The sequence below is a fragment of the Meles meles genome, chromosome 2 (genome assembly GCF_922984935.1).
Source record: "Meles meles chromosome 2, mMelMel3.1 paternal haplotype, whole genome shotgun sequence".
NCBI lineage: Eukaryota > Metazoa > Chordata > Mammalia > Carnivora > Mustelidae > Meles > Meles meles.
Genome location: NC_060067.1, coordinates 109,281,032 through 109,295,394, shown reverse-complemented (window position 1 = coordinate 109,295,394; position 14,363 = coordinate 109,281,032). Strand labels below are relative to the sequence as shown.

General features: G+C 37.9%; 1 protein-coding gene across 6 annotated transcripts in view; it reads right to left on the bottom strand.

The window, feature by feature from the left end:
* The window catches only part of EMCN (endomucin), a 125,240-nt gene that overhangs the window by 9,499 nt on the left and 101,378 nt on the right, over positions 1-14,363 (bottom strand). Inside the window, exon 12 of one of the 6 annotated variants that reach the window (XM_045998367.1) lies at positions 8,413-9,079. The exons of 2 other annotated variants lie outside the window; for them this stretch is intronic. The gene's annotated coding sequence lies outside the window, so the exon portion shown is untranslated. Of the gene's footprint in view, positions 1-8,412; positions 9,080-9,112; positions 10,409-14,090; positions 14,104-14,363 lie in introns of those variants that run through there. 3 more of the 6 variants (XM_045998370.1, XM_045998365.1, XM_045998369.1) reach the window with 3 other exon arrangements.

Below are 14,363 nucleotides of genomic sequence, written 5' to 3'. Positions count from 1 at the left end.
TTAGTCTTGGGTAATAGAGGCATGAATTAAAAACTGCTTCTTGTGGCACACACATGACAAACAGTTGTACAGCACTTGGCAAGTAAGTGGGCTTTACTGCAAAGCCAGGGAAAACCTCATCTGGGCCTCCTCTGATCTATCAGATCATCTAAGCTCTTTGAGATAACTAAGTGGAATTGCAGTGGGAGCAGTAGGGTCCTGGCTGCCAGTTTTTATTTTAAATGCTTTCATTTGCTTTAGTTTAAGTTCTAAGCAAAATGCTCTAAATCCTGCATAGTGCTTACACTTAAAATTTATATGCAGCATTATTATATTGCAGTGCAGTGCTGGCAAAAGATAGCCCTTACTCTGCCAATATATTGCAAACACACCAAAAATCTCCTCCCTTATCAGAGTGCACGTGCACGCGCTCTGTCTCTCTCTCTTCTCTCTCTCTCTCTCACACACACATACACACACACATGCACACATATGCACATGCACACATCCAGGCTTGGTTTATATTTGTGAGCAAGGAAGTGCATGGCTATCACAAACTTTCAGTCCTAGAGGAGGTTAATGAAGGCTTGACCCTAAATTTGAATGTACAAGTAAAGGTGTTGTACCTTAAAACATTGCAAACATGATCTTGTTTAAGTCTGCTTAAATTGACGTGGTCCAAGCCTACATCTGGCCAACAAAATAAAGGTGTTCCAGAAATAAAACAAATCTGTATTTAAATCTTTTTTCCAAATTACTTATCCTTATTGCCTTTTTACTCATTATCACATCCCTAAAATGAGTGATCGTCAAAATATCTAATCACAGGTGTGGCATGGGGCATCAACTCATAAGAACAGATGGCCTCACTTTTGCCAGACATTATCCATTCAGGAGCTGGATCTGAGAGAGATCTGAGGTTCTCAGGGAGGGACAAAGAGGGCTGCGGTGGGGGCTCTAGGGAGGGAGTAAGGTTAGGATAGCAGCTATTTATCAATGATATTGAAACATTTCAATATTTTAACAGCTTACCAGATAAATGTTAACATTGGTAAGAGCTCATTTATATTGATAGGTAATCCTAGAATCATGACACTTGGAAACAGAGAAAGTTTTAGTCTAGTGGTAGACTAGAAGGGTTTAGAAATTCTCCCAGGTGTTGGAAAGGGATCTCAGTCTTACTAATTAACTTTGAATACAAATATGAGTAGTTCTAACCCTGGCTGTCACTAGAAAAATCAAGGAGGGGAAAGGTTATTGTATCTTGTGTCCCCGTGCATCATAATCTCATTTTAATTATCTCAGTAGCTCTGTCGGACTGTACTAACTTACTAGGGGTATCATAATAAAGCACCACAGATCAAGTGGCTTCAATGAGAGAAATTTATTTTCCCACCATTCTGGAGGGAAGAAATCCAAAATTGAGGGGTCAACAGGGCTGATTTCATTCTGAGATTTCTTTCCGTGTCTTATAAATTGCATTTTCACATGGTTTACCCTGTATGTGTGTTGTCTCCTAATTTCCTCTTCTTGAGGACACTACTCTTTTGGACTAGGGTCCATCTTAATAACATCATCACTTTATCACTTTAATGACCCTGTCTCCAAGGACTTCAACATATAAACTTTGGGGAGCACAATTCAGCCCATAACAGAAATTTAGTAATATAACCCCTCCTTAAAAAAAAAAAATTATACAGTCAGTGCATTACTTACCTCAACTCAGCTTGTCAGGGATGGTAACTGGGACCTGCTCTCTGCTTCTGTCATCTGTACCTGCTAACCGGTAGCTATTATGCACAAGTGCTTCACTATCATGTTGGCCAGTCTGCTGTTCATATCAATAATACCTGCTGGGAGTTCCATTGCCTGGAATATGGCAGCCAGCCCAATAGCCACATGCCAAGGCAAAAGACTTTTGGGGGAGGAGATGACCCCTTCAAAACCTAGTGAGATGGATCCTGACAAGCATGTGCTCAGGACAGTGTTTGTACACCTGGAATCCATGGTCATGGATGAAGTTTACACTAGTACCTATTTCCAGCTATTCCACTTTGAGAACCTCATCACAGGCAAGGAAAATGCTGCCAACAATTGTATCCAAGGGCACTACACCACTGGAAAGATTGAGCATATCTTGTACTAAATTCAGAAACTGGCCCACCAGTTCACAGGTGTTCAGGATGTCTTGGTTTTCCACAGTTTTGGAGGGTGAACTGTTTCTGGGTTCATTTCCCTGCTAATGGAACTCTATTGATAATGGCAAGAAAACCAAACTGTTGTTTTCCATTTACCAAACACCTCCCCTCCCCGCCCCGCCTTCAGTTTTCTACAGCTGTAACTGAGCCTTGCATCTCCTCACCAGCCACATCACAGCGGAACACTCTGATTGTGCCTCCATGGTAGACAAGAGGCCATCTGTTGTAGAAACCTTGATCTTGAATGCCCAAACTACACTAATCTGCTTCATTAGCCAGATTATGTCTTCCATCCCTGTTTTCCTCAGATTCACTGGAGCCCTGAATTTGATCTGACAGAATCCCAGACCCACCTGGTATCCTATCCCCACATCCATTTCCCTCTGGCCACATATGCCCCTGTCATCTCTGCTGAGAAATCCCACCATCAACAGTACTCTGTAGCAGAGATCATCATGTGCTTTGACCTAGACAACCAGATAGTAAAATGTGGCCAAGGTAAATACATGGTATTTACCTTGTACCATGGAGATATCATTCTGGAAGATGTTAATGTTAATGCTGTCACCATTAAGACCAAGTATCCCATTTGTGGACTGGTACTCCACTGACTTCAAGGTTGGTATTAATTACCAGCCTCCCCCTGAGGTATGTGGTGGAGACCTGGCCAAACTACAATGAGCTGTGTGCATGCTGTGAGCAAACTACAATGAACTATGTGCATGAGTACCACAGCCATTGCTAAGTTCTGGGCTCACCTGGACCACAAATTTGACCTCATGTATATATGCCAAGCGTGCCTTCACTGGCCCATGGGGGAGAGCATGGAAGAAGGAGAGTTTTCTCTCAGAGGGAGAAGGAGAGATAGAAGCTTAATCAGACTCCCCACTGAGTGTAGAGCCCAATGTGGGGCTCGGTCTCATGACCCTAAGCTCATAACCTTGAGATCATGACCTGAGCTGAAATCAAGAGTTGGATGTTGAACTGACTGAGCTATCCAGATGCCCTGAAAGGAGAGTGTTCTGAGGCTTTTGAGAACAGCTGCCTTGCAAAAGGGTTATGAAGAGGTTGGTATGGATTCTGTTGAAGAAGAGCATGAGGAAGAAAGAGAGGAACACTAATTACCATTCTTTTCAGCACTAGAGCATGTTAGACTCACAACTTTAGCTTCAACAGTAGCTGACAGGCGTTAAAGCTTTCTGGTTAAATTGTCTTCACTTTTAAGTGTGACCGTGTCTTATTTTTCCGTGTGTACTTGTAGAATTTTTCCATAATGTCTTAAAGTAAAGGTTTAAGAAAGAAAAAAAAATTAAAAAGTTTATAAAATCTTTCTAAAAGTCAATTTTATTGAAGCCTATTTTTTAAAAAAGATTTTATTTATTTATTTGACAGAGAGAAATCACAAGAGAGGCAGGCAGAGAGAGAGGAAGGGAAGCAGGCTCTCCGCTGAGCGGAGAGCCCGATGTGGGACTCGATCCCAGGACCCTGAGATCATGACCTGAGCTGAAGGTAGCGGCTTAACCCACTGAGCCACCCAGGCGCCCTAAAGCCTATTTTACACTTAAAATGATACCCATTTTAAGTGTACAGCTTGAGTTTGGGCAAATATGTACACCATCTAACTGACGCCACAATCAAACTGTAAAAATTTCTATCATCTCAAAAAAATGGCCTTGTGCTTATTTCCTGGCACTCCCCCTTCATCCCTGGCTCAAGAAAGCTACTGGTCTGATTTCTTTTCTAGTGTTTCATAAAAATGGAGTCGTAAAGTATGCACACCACTATCCCTGGCTTCTTTTTTACCACATGATGCATAATGTTTTGAGATTCATCCATTTTTTGGGTGTATCAGCAGTCTGTTCTATTTGATTACTACGTGGTAATCCGTTGTATGACTCTACCACCATTTGTTTATTGTTTATAGTTTCAGGCTATTATGAAAAGAGCTAAAATGAGCCTTTGGTTATCCGTCTTTGTATAGCCAGGACATGTGTTTTCATTTCTCTTGGGTAAATATATAAAAGTGGAATACTGTGTCATATGAGAAGTATGCATTTAACTTTGAAAAAAGTTTTTTTCTAAGAAGACTCTGCTACATTGTTTTCCAAATGATTGTATTATTTTGCACTCGCACTAGCAGTGTATGAGAGTTCTAGATCTTCTATATCCCCTCCAACACTTGGTATTATTGGTCGTTAGCCTTTTCTGTGGATATGAAGTGGTATGTTGTTGTAGTTTTAAATATGCATTTTCATGATGACTAAATGATATTAAGTATCTTTCCATGTGCTTATGGGAAAATCATATATCTTCTTTTGTGAATTGTCTTTTAAAATATTTTTCCAGTTTTTAGTGGGTTGACTTATTTTTAAGTTTTTTGAGCTCCTCATGAATTCTAGATAAAAGTCATTTGTCAGACATATGTAATTCCAATATTTTCTTCTATTCTTTAGCTTGAATTCTGGGTTTATTAGTGCTCATTTTAAGAGCAGAATTTTTAGTTTATTAAGTTCAACTTATCATTTTGCTTTTAGTTTTACCCTTTGATCTCCTATTTAGGGAATCTTTACTGACTCTATAGAAAGCAAATGTTATAGATCTGGATTTAATGTTTAAGTTTATGATACATTTCAAGTTGGTATGTGTATAATATGAGATGAGTGTTGACCTTAGTTTTTTTATGCACATGAGTAAACTACTGTTCCAGAGCCATTCTTTTTTCTGTTGAATTAATATGGCACCCTCGCCAAAAGTCATTTGAGTATATATGCATGTGTGTATAAGGCAACATCATATATTTATTTATTTCTGGGATATCTATTTTGTTTCATTGATTAAATTCTAATCTTAGGTTAATACTACACCATTTTGATTACTGAAGCTTTATAGTAAGTCTTCCAATCCAGGAGTGTGAGTAGTCCAAGTTTATCCTTAAAACATTTTTTAGCAATTCTAAGTTTATTTTCAAATAAACTTTTGAATTATCAATTTCTATAAAAAATGAAAACTTGATTTAGAATGGAATTTTGATAAATCTGTCAATTTAAGTAGAATTACATCTTAATATTGAGTAGTTTAAACTATGATCTGATGTACCTTAATTTCACACAGAAGTTTAACAGTTTCTAATGTATAAGGAGTGTACATATTTTGTAAAATTTATCCTGACAACTTTATTTTTTTGTAAATGGTCTATCTTTTCAATTTTTTTTGTTACTAGAGAAATCAATTGATTCTGTCTATTGAGCTTACATTCTATAATCAAAACAAATCTGATTATTAATTCTAGGAGCTTTTTTGTGGGTTTCATAGGATTTATGCAGGTTCTGTCATCCTTCTTTCCAGTCTGTGTATGTTTTTTTTTCCTTTTAAAGTTTTTTTTTTTATTTCTTTTCAGCGTAACAGTATTCATCGTTTTTGCACCACACCCAGTGCTCCATGCAATACGTGCCCTCCGTATTACCCACCACCTTGTTCCCCCAACCAGTCTGTGTATGTTTTTATCTCTTGCATTATTGCATTGGCTAGGACTTAACCCCCTCCCTTACTCTAGCCTGGAACAATGTTGAATAAAAGTGATGAGAGAAAGTTTAGTTTGTTTAGAATTTTAGAGAAAAATATTTATTTTCACCATTTATATGGGTTAGCTTTTCATAAATGCACTTTATCAGACTGAGGAAATTCTCTTTTAATCCTAATTTCATGAGATATTTTATCATCAATGAATATTGAATTTTATCAAATGCTTTTTCTGTATCTATTGAGGTAAGCATATGAGTTTTTTTCCTTTATTCTGATAATGTGTTGCATTACAATAACTGATTTCCAAATGTCAGAAAACCTTGGATTCAGGATAAATTTCACTTAATATTTTTTATATTGCTGAATTTTAGTTGCTAATATTTAGTTAAAAGTTTTTTGTTTTGTTTTGTATTTATGTTCATGAGGGCTATTGACCCATGGGTTTTTTTTTTTTTGTTTTTTTTTTTTTTTATTGTAATGTCTTTGGCTGTTTTTTTTATCAGGGTAATACTATCCAGTTGGAACTAGTTGTGAGTATCCATCCATTTTTAACATTTTTGAGTCCCTCTTTATTAACCAATTTTTCCTCATGATTATAATCCACAGCTTACTTCTTTGGGGACATCTATATCATTTTAGATTGGATGATGACTATTTGGTACTTTATGTTGTTGATGTGTTGCTTTGTTATATTTTGCTGTCTTTATCAAAGATTATCAGACCTTGTCCTGGGAAGCCTTTAAATATGTTTTTTTTTTTTTTTTTCATTTTTTTCAGGGCTTATTTTTAGGCTGTGCTAGGGTTTATCTAGAGTCACCTTCACTCTAGGGGTATTTTAGCATAACTACTGAAGTGTGACTCTTGTGAGATCATCAGTTGAGGTGATGAATAAGGATTTTCCAATATAGCTAGTCAGACCCTGAATGTCTTTCTGCCCTAAATGATGTCTAGGAATTTTCAGCATACAGCTCTTTTTTGCCTGGTTTCATGAAGATTTACCCTAAGTGTTTGCACAGTTTAATATCCCATTATCAACAGATAGAAAGTCACCTATATGCAGATTTTTTGGAGGTCATTGTGTAACTCCTTCCTGTCTGGTACTCTGCTCCACGAATTCCAGCTACTGTAGGCCCCTTGCTCCAATCTATGTCTCCTCAACCCAGTGTGACTTTCAGGTTCTACTTAGGGATCCTCTTCTATGCAGCTGGTCTGAAATGTGTCAAAGTCAGGCCCTCATAGGGCTAACAATTTTGTTTCTCTCTTTTCATGAATCATGGTCTTGTTCTGCCTTTTGTTCATTCTCTGAAACAGTTGTTTAGTTTTTTAATTGTTTATAGGGGTATGATAAATGCAGTCCCTGTTTTTAACTATGGCCAGGAAAATAATGCTTTCACCCATTTTTTTTTTAGATAAATTAACTTAGATTAAAAAGACTAAGTAGTACAGTGATGAGGAACAGAGATTTGGGATTTAGGTTGGAATCCAAATTTTTGCTGTTTACTAGTTGTACAACCTGGGTAAGTTCTATAACTTTCTGTCTTGGCTTCCATATCTTTAGAATGGATATGCTTATGTTTATGTTTATGATGATAACAACAATAAAAATAATATAATATTAGAAATCATTTCTTACCATTATTGTGATGGTTAACTGAAATAAGGAATATGAAGTGTTTAACATAATGCCTGGCATGTAGTGAATCTTGGATATGGTGTTAGGAAACTAATGATATTGTCCATGATCACTTTAGTAGAATTCTGACTTCAAGTTCAGGAATGTAACATTGATGGACATGATAGATGTTTTTCTATTATTTATCAAAACTGTTTTTGTTTTTTTTTTTAAGTATCCAGAACAGGAAAATATATTCAGGTCCACCTGCAGGACAAATCTCCCTGAAGCAATGACAAAGTATACTCATTTAATAAAACATGAGAAATCTAGTTTGTGTTGGTGGGGAAATTTTTAAGGGAAGATCTGTGCATAATTCACCATTAATTCTTAGCTCAGGATAATTATTATTTAATTAACCACAATGATGGATATCTTGAATATGGGTAATAATAAACACTTTCATATTTTTGAATATGTGTCATCCAAAGCATAAGTTTTAAAGGACATATCCAGTTTTCTTTTTAGAACCTCACAAAATTTGGAATAATCACAAGTAGGGCTCAACAGAGGAAAATCAAGGGAAGCTAGCATGTTCATTGATGAAGGTTTGTTGATGTCTTAAGTTAATCCTCATGATGGCAGGTAGACAAGAAATAAGACATAGATTTGTCAGATGTGTAATGGAATATTTCAGCTCAGCAAGGGGAATTTAGAAGTCTTTCTCTGCTAGCTGATCACAGCCACTGTGTTGGCCAACAGCATCTGCTTATTCTCAGATGACAACAATGCCAGTTAATTAGCTCTTGTTTATGTTTTGCCTATTGATAGACTTAAATTATATTCATATTGTCATGCAGAATAAATACATAAAAAGATTTAGCTTTGATCTAATTACAGCCTTTCTACTGCTGCAGTGACCTTTGAGCTCTATATCAGAATAAAAAGATTATAATAAGTCAGGCATAAAAAGTAGATCACCTAAGTCAGATAATTTAAAAAACCATCTGATTAATAATAATTCTGGTTGAAAACAAAATACGCTACTTCAACAGAAGTTTAAAGTTGATTTATAAAAATGCAGACATTAGCATTACAAAATGCCACTAATATCTCCACCAAGTCCTCAATACTCTTTTCACTTGGACTGTTTTAAAGATTTAATGCTATATTTATTAGTATAAAGCATATTCTTTATGGAAAAATCTTGAACTAGAACATGTTGCATTCTTTTATGACCATCAAAAAGCTTTCCCTCTTCTGATCCTTGTAAACTCTCTTCCAATAATACTCATGAAAAGTCAAGTAAATGGTTTTTCTAGAAGCCAGAATAATGTATCACTTGTAGTAACTTAAACTACAGGAAAGTTTGCTTCTTTGCAGTACGTTCTGTGTAACAAGACTTCCATTGAGGAGCTCAGCTCAGTACAGCATTCTAGGCATGTTTTCACTTTACTTTTACTTTTACTTCACTTTTTAGAAGGAGTATTTTACTTCTGGAGACAAATGTTCTGTGGTTGGCCTGCTCCAGCCTTTGTTCTTCCCATTTGGAGGCTTCTAGGTTAGAGTTGATCATAGGTAAATCATCCCTCAAGGGAAGTGTATGTATTGGCTAGCCTTGCTTTTTTCTCTACCTTCTTGTTTGCTTTTCTCCCACGCCCCTATCTCCCTTCTCTCTTCTCAAAGAAACACAACGGGATACTGTTCAGTAATACAGACATGCTTGCTTGGTGTGTCCTTAATTAGAAATAGTCCAGACATCAGGAACCTAAAACCAAGATGATTAAAGAATTCTTTAAGCTGGAAGTTTTGAAATGCCGTGCAAAAAAAGAAATTTTAAAAAGCAGTTTTGAATCTACCATTCTGTCTCCACTACACTGCTCTCACATCACTAAGATAATTTAGCAGTGAAAACATTTTAGGTAATCATTAACTTAAAGAGCTGTCTGCCACTGGCAGCTTATTAGTTCCAAGGCTTTCCACAGAACTTCAGCCAACATGACATTTTGATCCCTTGTGTCCAGGAAGTGGTCAAGGTTGATCAGTCAACTTTCAGCAGAAGAATTTGTTCTTGATGGAGGGGCAGTTGTAATTGTATGGTATTTTTAGGAAAGTGATACACTGAAAAATAATATCATAATTATACATTTATGAAGTGTTGGTTTCTACAAACTGGGGATTTGATGATAACTGCTAGAACAAATCATTACAGTCCTAAAAAAATTAAAGAAAAAAAATAAAAATGCTCATACTGTCAACCAAATTGATTATGAAAAATCTCAATCCTGTTATCATCTTAATGAATGCAGTACAGAGTGTCATAAATGCCCTTACATCCTTGTCACAGTGTGAATTACAAATAGAAAGACCAAATAAATGGTAAACTGACTTTCCTTTCATGGAGTCTGATTTGTGAATCCTTTGCTCCTTTCTCACTTATTACAGATGCCTTTCATTAGTGAGTTCTCATATTCAAATAATCAGCCCCCAAATATTCATAATTATGGGAAGACAATACCATTGCCATTTTCACAGTCACAGTATGTTATTTTTAGTGAGTTGAATATAGTAATTATTTATTAAAAGTAACACATGAAAATACAAATAAAGTATCTTTATGTACAAAGTGGCATGGCATGATATCTACCTAATATTTAATAATACACTTGCAAATTATCCCTGCATTAACATAGTACAAAACAATAAATACAAACATCAGGTAATAGAAGAACACCAAGAAAATAGAAAGTCTCCATGGATAAGAACTGCTGGCTCTGGAAACTTTAAACTCCAAGGTCATGTCATCATGAACCCACCTGCCTAGGCTGTCAGGATAACTGCTCACAAATGTCCTTCCTAAAACTCGATCTCCTAAGAATATTCCTGTAAAATGTAAGAATGTGCTTTTTCACTTCTCAAATGACAGGAGAGGCCCAAGCTTCTTTGGGATTCTCAAAAATTATTGCATGTCATCTGGACATCACTTTATTGGGACAGGTGACTGGCATAGACTGGAGAGCAGGAATGGAAGTCAGAATTGAGTCCACAAATTGAATATCCCTTCTTATCCCTGGAGCATAGAAGCTGAAGATTAAGCCTGTGGGGGTGGAAAAAGAAAGTTCAGATTCCAAGAAAGGGAGGAAAGTAGAGATGCTGGAGGGGCCATCTCTTGTTAAGAAATGTTAATAACTTGCTGAATTTTTTCCACCCAGTGGAATCACTTGACTATCTCATAAGCACTTCCAAACTCAACATGTCAACAAAACACATTACCTCAGTCCCATCCCAATCCATGGCTTTGTTTCTCATGATTTCAGCTACTTGCAGTCAAACTCAGTCTGGAAGCAGCTATCCTCCTTCTGATCTATTGTTCAGAAGGTCAATAGTAGCTCGAGGCTACGTCACAACACCTACGTTGGTCACCTTCATCTCATCAAACAGACATTTTGTCATCTCACATCATCATAAGAAGGGTGAGTACTGTATAATAAGATATTTGGAGAGAGAGAAAAACTGCATTCACATAACTTTTATTACAATTTATTTTTAAAACTTGTATTTTGGTATCAGTTATTGTTGTTAATCTCTTCCTGTGCCTTATTTGTAAATTAAACCCTATCTTAGGTATGTATGTACAGGAAAAAACATAGTATGTACAGGGTTTAGTACTATCCATGGTTTCAGGCATCCATTGGGCATCTTGGAACATGTGTACTGCCTGCCAAACCTGTTCCCTCTCACCACACAATTCTAATCTTTGCTGTAACCTCCATGGTCCACCCAGGCACTCATGTTGGAAATATGGACATATCTATATTCCCAATCTTCCTCATTCCCCAGTGCCCACATTCAATCAGTCATGACCTCTGGAGACATTTACCTTCCAGACATTTCTCTATTCCATTCTGCCTCTTCATCTCCATCCCTACTGTACCTGCAGAACTGGTGAAGCCCTTGAGCTTTACTTAGGCAATGAATATTGCAACAGTTTTTTTAACTTCTCTGCTTCCAGTCTTATTTCTCTTGAATTAATCTTTATTAAACACTTGGTGATGTGTCTTCAGCACAAATATCATCATATTGCTCTTCTGATTAAAGTCCTTGACTCTACCCTATCATTAACAGGACACAGTTCAAGGTTTGTTCCTTAGGGTGACAATGTGAAAAATGGAGACATTTATTAGCAACTTTTAAGCTTTGCTGCTGTGTGCTTATCAGGGGGAAGCATGAACAGACAAATCTCTACTTCTTCTTCATAAGGAGAGAAGGAGAGCCAGAGCTTTCTTTGTGACTTTGGGGTTTGCTTCTTTGCAGTGCAGAAACAGCTTTCTCTGTTGGTCCCACAAGGAGCAGGAGATGGAGACTTCTGTGCCTAAGTGTAAAAGGGTAAGTGGTCTGACCTGGCAAATGTTAGATATTGTCGTGTTGTTGATGGCAGGACTGGCAGTTCCCAAACATCTGGATGGGGTGGGCCCTGGTACCGGGGGTAAAAACCTGCACCCTGCTCCTTCATAGCATGGTTGGTGACTGCTGGGACTTTGGTAGGGATGGTTAGTCATACTTCTGCCTCACTTGGAGGAAAACTGAACCATGGCTGCCATGATGGGGAATGGTTTGGAGAGCAGTGAATGGCCACAGGATCCATGTCAAACTTTAGTCTATGGAAAAGATCATAGAACAGAGTATTTCTGATGTCCTCCCAGAGTATCTGCAATAGACAGAGGGTCGAGTTTATGCTAGAGCATGGTATAGCTCTAATAGAAGCACAGTGATCATAGGCATGACTGCAGAACAGAACCTCCCTCTAAAATTTGGAACTGATTCCCTGGATATTTTATATCCAAGTTTGCAGGATAAGGGGGTCTACTGAAATGAGTAAATATCTACATGGTGTTAATGAAAAGGAAAGAACCTCATTTTATTCTGTGTAGAAAATATATTTTATTCTTGCTTTCTGCAGTCCTTGCCCATTTACTGTGGAAAACAAGACCTCCCATTATCTGGTGTCCTCTACTGCTTCAGCCCCATTTTCCAACCTTTCTGATATTGAATTATATCCTCTAGGCCAGTGCATCTCAAACTATGAATGGTGAGGACCGGATATATTTTTTTCAATTTCTAATCAGCAGCAAAATGATACTAAAAAATATAATAACATGAATAGAATGTTGCAATGATATCAAATTGCTATAATAATTTTTAAAGACTCATACTCAGTTTCTATAATTAATCCCACCATAGAACAGTATCAACAGCTCACTGACCTAGCAGCAGATGTGCATAGCATAGTCCTAGGATAACCAGTTATTTCTAATTTCTTTCATATACCTACAGTTACTTATCCTAAAAGTCTCAGCTCAAATGCCATCTTTCTAAGCAATTAGCCATTAAGTTCAAGGTACCATGTCTAACTTTACATACCACTATCTTATTATTCACCATATTAAAGTAAAATTATCTTCCTTATGTGTATTTCTCTTCTCTTCATGGCAACATGCCATGTCCCTGTTTACACCTGGTCTCATACTTGGCAAAGAGCAGGGTCTCTGTCACTTTTTGTTCAACTGACCCAGACTCTTCTGTAGGTGAGTTTTCAGGTGCAGTCAAGAGTTTGGAGCACAGACCAACTAGGTAAACACCAGGGCTTATGTGAATAGGATTATGCTCTTGATTAATACTGTATTGATTATATTTTTCAAGGATCATCAAGTAATATGGGAACAAACTGATATTTTCATTAGAGTACTCTTCACATTGATAATCTTTTTTCAAGACATGGATTTTGCTACATTAATGAATTTTTTTTCCTCAGTTGGAAGTTTCAATTTGAATATACCAGTAATCAGTATTTGCTTCTATTCCAATGTTATAATCTCTCTAAATTTAGTGTGTTTTCTTCAGTAATAACAATGCATGACTTTATGGTCACTAAAGGTCTCACAACCCTAAAATCTTATAAATTTATGATGCTTATAAGGAAAAAATGATCACACTTGAGAGGAAGCAAGATGGCAGAGGAGTAGGAAACTGAAATAACACTGGGTCCCAGGAGTTGAGCTAGATAGTTATCTAACCATTCTGAACACCTACAAACTCAACAGGAGATAGAAGAGAAGAAGAGCAACAATTCTAGGAACAGAAAATCAACCAGTTTTGGGAAGGTAGGACATGTGGAGAAGTGAATCCGAAGAGACTGGAAGAAGATAGACCGTGGGGGGGAGGCATCATCTCCCAGCAAGTGGTGGAGCAGCAAAGCACAAAATCAGAACTTTTAGAAGTCTGCTCCACTGAGGGACACTGCTCCAGAAGTTAAGCAAGTGTGGAGCCATCATGGGGACAGGACCCATGGGGACACAGAAAGAGTGGGGGTGTCTGACTGTAGCAGAACTGCCAGGTATTGGAGCAGGGAAGCTGGCTACAGAGATGGAGCTGAGGTGGGGGCTCTCAGCTTGGAGTTACCTTAAACTGTGATCCAAGGCACAATCGGACCACTGCTCTTTGAGCAGCGACCCCACAAGTGGCAGAACTGGAGAGACCCCCTCCTTCCTCCTCTGGGAGGAGTGGCAGAGGAGTGCGTGGTGGGAATCTGTTGGGTTTGGAGACTCCAAACGGGGCTGCACACCAGAGATAGAAATGCTCGGTCACAGGCTGGGTGAGCACAGAGTGCAGCTGGAGACCAGGGAGATGGGAGGGATTGACTGGTTTTCTCTGAGGGTGCACTGATGAAAGCAGCCTCCAGCTTTCAGCTCCTCTGGGGCCAGGGACTGGGAGGCTGCCATTTTCATTTCTGTCCTCCAAAGCTCTATGGAAAGCATTTAGGGAACAAAATCTTCTAAGGCGAACCCGAGCAGATTACTTAGCCTGGCCCCTGGCAAGGACAGTGCAATTCCACCTCAGGCAAAGAAATTTAAGAATCACCTCGACAAGCCCCTCCTCCAGAAGATCAGCAAGAACATCCAGCTAGGACCAAGTTCATCGAGTAACAGAAACTGCAGAACTCCAGAGCTAGGGGAAAGCAAGACATAGAATTCATGGTTTTACCCCACGATCCT